A 6,766-nucleotide genomic window follows, 5' to 3' on the forward strand; every position below is an offset into this window, starting at 1 on the left:
TGCAGAAATAATCTCTAGGTGGAGCTTTTTTTATACACATATACAAAATTTAAACAATATACACATAATCACAGTGAGGACATTGGCAAATTCACCAATCTGTAGTGTAAAGACAACTGCAAAGCAGCCTTTCCAAGAGAGCAATGCTATACAGCAAGCAGAGCTGGCCCATTCAATAGCAAACACCAACATGTCCCTGCAAAAGGGAGACAGTTAAGAAAAGCAGCATGCGCTTTGATACAAACAGCAATTTATGGCTAATAGTGGACATAACTGTGGTAACAGGAACTTTCTTGCTGTGATGCATAAAGTCCTAGGATATCTGTTTGTCTTTATACCACTTTATACCACTCCACTTGTCCAACAAAAATGGCCATGCTCCATCTTTATCGTAGTTGCTGAGGTCAAGTTTAATTGTTCTGCTAAATTCTAGTACATTGCACCACTGGCCTTTGTTAATAACTTTATATTTTGATTGCTCTAAGAATTGGTGAAAACTGGAAAAAGGGGCCAGATTTTTCCTAATAACAGTCCCAACATGCACTTGGCAGTATTTATGTCTAGGCTGTATTGGTCCTTTTCCCGTGCAAAGTCAAATGCATATCTGTAAATAAGTTTAAAGTTTGTAGACTCATTTAATAATGATCTTAAGTATTCCAAAGTATTTCTGAGTTTTTCTGTTGAGTCACATTATAGAGAAGTCATTCCTTTCAACCATTCCTGTAGAGTAAAATAACCCATGTTCTGTGTATCCAATTTCCAAGCAAGAACAAGCATAACTACATTTTCTGGTTCAACACCAATGTCTTCACAAAATTTCTCCATGCCTTCAGGACCTACAACATCATCAGTACCTGCATATTCATAGAACCATTCCAAATATCTCTTACTTAAAAAGGCTTCTTCTTCCGTCTTAATTATTGTTGAATCATATTTTCTATACATCTATCATGTCTACTTTTCTTGGCAGATAAATCATCTCCAGAGGCTGGTCTTCTCTTTTTCCATGGCAGCATCATTTTACTAAAGCGGTCTGAAGAAGTGCAGGACCACACACTTCCTGTTTGGTGATCGTCCTGGCCAATGTCTTCTGTTAGATTTAGCTTATTAAGGGTGTGATAGATCTTATGAATATTTGCCAGTGTTGAGAGATGAGAGTTCAGCTGAAAGTCTGTCCAGTATCTCATCCCTTCAGACCCTTGTGGAAGACCAGCTAGCTGTTCTCTGAGAAGCTGGTAACAAGAAGGCAAGAAAGAGCTACCTATTACATTATTATTTATTACAAAAATATTTGTGTACCACATAAAAAAGATACCCATACATTTTTCCAGAATTCAGACCATGAATTACTGATAGCATATTTTTGTTGGACAGTCCTGATTTAAATAAGATTGTCTTTAATTGACTATGATCATCTTTTTGAATTTTTATAATTCCAGGTTAACAATTACAAATTACTGTTGCCCCTTTTAAATATATAATTGAATTTAATTGTTCACGTTTACCTTTCTAAGAAATAGGGATTACTATCTCATACCTGTAGGAAATTAGTTTTGTATTCAGATTTATATAACTGGATATAATAATATATCTAAATATTAAGGAAATCATTGTCTCCTAGAACAGAGAAAGCCTAGAATAACTATTTCTGCTCATACCTAGCTTTTACAACTGAAACCTAGCTTCTTAATCTATGGATTGCAATATTGTATGGTGTCATATAACTGATTGTAGGAAACATTGCAGGACTGAAACTCAACCATCAACAAAACTTTTTACTCTGTAGTTCACTTTTTTACTTTGCATCTCAATAAAAAATTTTTTTTAAAAATTTGCTTTAAAATAGGAGCCAGAGAGATGGTACACTTGACTGACTAGCCTTCTAGCCTTCTATCCTTTGTACCATATGTGGTCCCCCAATCCTTCCAGGAAGGATCCCTGAGCACAGAGTCAGTAGTAAGCCCAAAGCACAGCAAGGAGTGGCTCAAAAGTTCTTTATGATTACCAAGAAATATTTTATTTGGAAAACTTCTTGGGCAAAAAGGGTTTGAAAAAGAAAGGGCAGACCTAAGATGCTTTGGTCTAAAACATTCTGAACACTAACACGCATGAGAAAATGGAGGTTTTGATTCCCCAGGGGAGAGTGAAATGAGAAAGAAAAGACCCAGCAATAAGTTTTAAGCAAACAAACAATGTTCTCTTTCACCCTTGCATCTTCAATATCCAGAACAATAGCCAGTCTAGTACCCAAACATCAAAGGAACACAGACTCGTTGACTGTTGGTTCATGGTAGGCCTGAAGCCTCTTTGCCAAGTTCTCCTGATCAATGGTACATAATTCACTAATCATGCACTGTTATGACTTGTGGTGGCTAGCTATTGAATCTGAGGATCATTGTACTGCTTTGAATTTAAAGGAATAAACATCAAGTTTATTCTTGATTAGTAGAAACTTTTGAATTACTCTCTATGACACTCTTAAAGGGATCTTGGATATTATGCCCTTCCTCCTCCCTCTTTCTGTGTAATGTTGTTTTATATTGTATTTATAACTGAATTCTCTCAGGCCTTGCCAATCCATGAATGAAAAGTTATGGGGAGTTGCAAATCTCGGCAATCAAAGTATTTCTATCCTTCTTCAGCTCTTCCTGGTGTTCTTTCCAGTATTTCTATGGCAGCTGCTTTATCATAGAACATTTTCAAATAGACATTTTTTTTCCTAGTCCTTAGAGAACTGCTCAAATTTAGTGGGGTCACGATGACCTCCCTTTTTTTACCTGGGACTGAAAGCAGATTCTCAAGCTATTTATCTCATTACACATTTCATCCTCTTATATTTATTTTCGATCTTTCAGCTTCTGACCCTCTCTGTTCTTTTTTAAGGGATCAAAACCTGTTCATTAGGCAGAAGAACTGTACGGAAATAATCAATAAGTACTCATGGATTCTATTATGTATAAAGCTCCTATTTTGGAGATCAGAGAGAGCTCCAAGGACTAGAGTGAACATAAAAGTCCCAGTTCTATCCTGGGCACCACATAGTCCTCCAGCACTACTAGGAGTGACCTAAATTATAAGCTGAAAGTAACCTCAGGCACTACTGTATGTGAAAAAAAAAATCCAAACAAAAGCTTTTATTTTTTTCAATCAGTAGATATTGAACAAATTATAATGTTTCCTTCATTTAGAAAATCGAAAAGCCTGTTCACCCTACCTAGTTCATGGAGCGAAGGCCACAAACATCACCAGTTACATGAGCTTCCAGATGTTGAGATCCAGCTGAAGCAAGCTGGGAATAGGAACAAAACATTTCTTTAATCCCAAAATTGCTAACTTTAGTGCCTTACCAGAATCACCTGGAAGAATTAATCAACCAGAGAATGTTAGACTTCCTGTGCAATGTAATTTGTTTGGTCCTGGGTAGGACCCAAGATTTGCATATGTTATACATTCCCAGGGGTAGGTCTGCTGATCCTGGCCTTTGGAGGGGGTTGGACCACAAGGGATTTGTGTATTCTGCCCACTCTTTTCCTCTTTTATAGCATCAGTGTCCATGAAATCTGGGCTGCTGCAGTGACCAAAGGAGACCAAATTGAATAAACAAACACTCTTTACTTGCCCCCCACATAGCAGCTGTCTATATAGTTGCCCTTTTGACCTCTAGGCTCTTCCTATTCTCTCAGGGTTTGGGGAGGGGTTTGCTTACGGCTCACAGGGGACCTCAAAGACTCTTGTATCCAGCACAACAGTGGAGATACTTTACTTACAATATAGGAGTGTTTCCGCTTACTTTGCTTTTTCTGAGGACCTGCCTGATCCTGGCCTCTGGCAGTAATGGCCTCCAGCCCTGTTCTCTCTCTCTCTCTCTCTCTCTCTCTCTCTCTCTCTCTCACTCTCTCTCTCTCTCTCTCTCTCTGTGTGTGTGTGTCTCTCTCTCTGTCTCTCTCTGTGTGTCTCTCTCTGTCTCTCTCTGTATATCTGTCTCTCTGTATCTCTGTCTCTCTCTGTCTCTCTGTCTCTCTCTGTGTCTCTCTCTGTGTCTCTCTCTGTCTCTCTCTGTATCTCAGTCTCTCTGTATCTCTCTCTGTCTCTCTCTGTCTCTCTCTGACTCTGTCTCTCTCTCTTTCTCTCTCTGTCTCTCTTTCTCTCTCTGTCTCTCTCTGTCTCTCTCTGTCTCTGTCTCTGTCTCTCTCTGTGTGTCTCTCTCTGTCTCTCTCTGTGTGTCTCTCTCTGTCTCTCTCTGTATATCTGTCTCTCTGTATCTCTGTCTCTCTCTGTCTCTCTGTCTCTCTCTGTCTCTCTCTGTGTGTCTCTCTCTGTGTCTCTCTCTGTCTCTCTCTGTATCTCTGTCTCTCTGTCTCTGTCTCTGTCTCTCTCTGTCTCTCTCTCTGTCTCTCTCTGACTCTGTCTCTCTTTCTCTCTCTGTCTCTCTCTGTCTCTCTCTGTCTCTCTCTCTCTGTCTTTCTCTGTCTCTCTCTGTCTCTCTCTCTCTGTCTCTCTCTGTCTCTGTCGCTCTCTGTCTCTCTCTCTGTCTCTCTCTCTGTCTCTCTGTCTCTGTCTCTGTCTCTGTCTCTCTCTCTCTCTCTCTCTCTCTCTCTCTCTCTCTCTCTCTGTCTCTCTCTCTCTCTCTCTCTCTCACGGCTCTGCACATCCCTGATGGAGGCCAGCCAGTGGCTCAGCTCACAGCCTTCCAGCTGATTTAGCTGCTCTCATTCTCTGATGGGCATAGCCACCATCGATGCGGCTTTCTGGGTTCATCACCTCAGTGGCCAGGGCCAACAGCACTGAACTCCCTAGCATTCTCACCAAGGGTTTCTTCTCTCTCTAGCTGCTCATTCCTTGGGTCCCCTTCAGTCTTGGGGAAGCTTCTTACATAAGAAAAGAGGCCATTTTGCCAGGTATGGGGTTTGGGGAGGCCCTTCTCCCTGGCCTGGGGAGTGCTGGGAAGCTTGGCAGGCCTCCAGCCGTCCTTGTCTTTTTCCCCTGACTCCAGCCTTCCCTGGGTGCCAGCTCAGATGGCCAGAAGTGGGTTCAGGTGGACTCTTAGTGGTCCTCAGGCTTCCCCCCTACCTCTCCCTACACTAATGGAAATGTGCTTTGGGAGGAGGGTGGGCCATTTTAGTACTGGTTTATGTTGGGACAGTCACTGAAATTTTTTTCTCCTTGTTTTCCTATTGATAGTATTGTATGCATATATTTTATATATCCATAACATCCATCTTGTATTGTGACCTTGATACTGCCCTACAAATCTCATTTCTAATATTTTACTGCCTCAGTCCCAACCCTTATTTCCCCCTACCTTCCCATGTAGGTGCAGCTCATGACATGAAGCTCACCACATAGAATGATAAGTGCAGTTAGAGAAATAACTACACTGAAAACTATCATAACAATGTGAATGAATGAGGGAAAAAGAAAGCCTGTCTCGAGTACAGGTGTGGGTGGGGTGGGGAGTAGATAGATCTAGGAAATTGGTGGTGGGAATCCTGCACTGGTGAAGGGGGGTGTTCTTTACATGACTGTAATCATACAACTACAATTATATTTGTAATCACGGTGTTTAAATAAAGATAATTTATTTAAAAAAAAAAGAAAAGGGGCCAAAGGCAGCTCTAAGCCAAAGTCTGTTTCCCACCTATGGCTCAAACCCTCTCTCTTATATGCGAGTGCTCCAAGACTGTTTGCCATCTTCCTATTCTCAGGGTCCCTGTCTGCCAGGTTCCACTGTTTGACCAAAAACCAGATTCATTCCTATGCTGGCTCTCAAACATACCACCAGCTTCAAAGACTCTTTCAATCCAAACACCTAGCCATGTTTACGTGAGAGAAAGGCCTCAGAACATACACTTGGAGAACTGTTGCCTTCATTTTTAGCTTTTATTAGAAACAGCTTAGCTTATGGATGTTTGACCAGCCTCCCATTAATTTTATCTTCATTTTCACAAATGCTAAAAAAAATTGTTGGTACAGACTACATGCTAACTCAAAGAAGCCAATCCATTTGATAAGAGTTCTCAACCCTTTATTTCTCAGTTCTAAAGAAATGTCATTTGTTTAGGGTTTCTTGAGCACTAAGACTGCATGTTTTATAGGTGATGGAAAGGACTAATTCACTCGGGAGTGAAGGTATTGAGTAGCATAAGTCAACCTCACTGTAAAATCCTGACTGCTTAAATGGGGTTCCGTTACCCTGAACCCTGAGGAACAGGTCCCCTTTCTGTTGAAGATCATGAGTTTACTTAGACAAATTATTCCCAAACCAGAACAGACTGAATAGGATTGCTCTGCCTTTCATTATATGGGTGATGTTTCCCAAAAGTCATAAAGCTTTCATTTCATTAAAAATCATATTACAGAAATTTTATCCATATAATTTTTTTAAGTTTAGGGAGATGAAAGTTTGAACATCACCAGATGTTTTGCTGTCAGGAAAACACAGCTTCACTGAACTGTTTTAGAAACCTAGATTTTTCTTTGTGCTTAATCACCCTTCTGATCAATAAATTCTATTTTCAGTGACCAGATTTCACTCTTGCAATTTAAATGTGTTTCTTCTTGTTTTACCTTGTATAGAGGAATGGGTAATACCTTTAATTATCTAATAGTAATTACTCTTAATTTATTTGAAGACAGCTAGTCACTCTCTATCTTTTTCTTTTCATGCAAAATTACCTCCAACCCCTTTTAAAGCTTCCCTCATAGATCCTAATTTCAGTCTCCTTAATTTGTTCATAACTGTCCTCTACACTCTATATTTTCCCCC

The 6,766-nt window shown here is 40.1% G+C and overlaps 1 pseudogene; it reads right to left on the reverse strand.

Annotated features, from left to right (window-relative positions):
* Positions 1 to 221: 221 nt before the first annotated feature.
* On the reverse strand, positions 222 to 1,168 carry LOC126001527 (DCN1-like protein 4; annotated as a pseudogene).
* Between the last annotated feature and the right edge of the window lie 5,598 nt (positions 1,169 to 6,766).

Source organism: Suncus etruscus, chromosome 2 (assembly GCF_024139225.1).
Source record: "Suncus etruscus isolate mSunEtr1 chromosome 2, mSunEtr1.pri.cur, whole genome shotgun sequence".
Lineage (NCBI taxonomy): Eukaryota > Metazoa > Chordata > Mammalia > Eulipotyphla > Soricidae > Suncus > Suncus etruscus.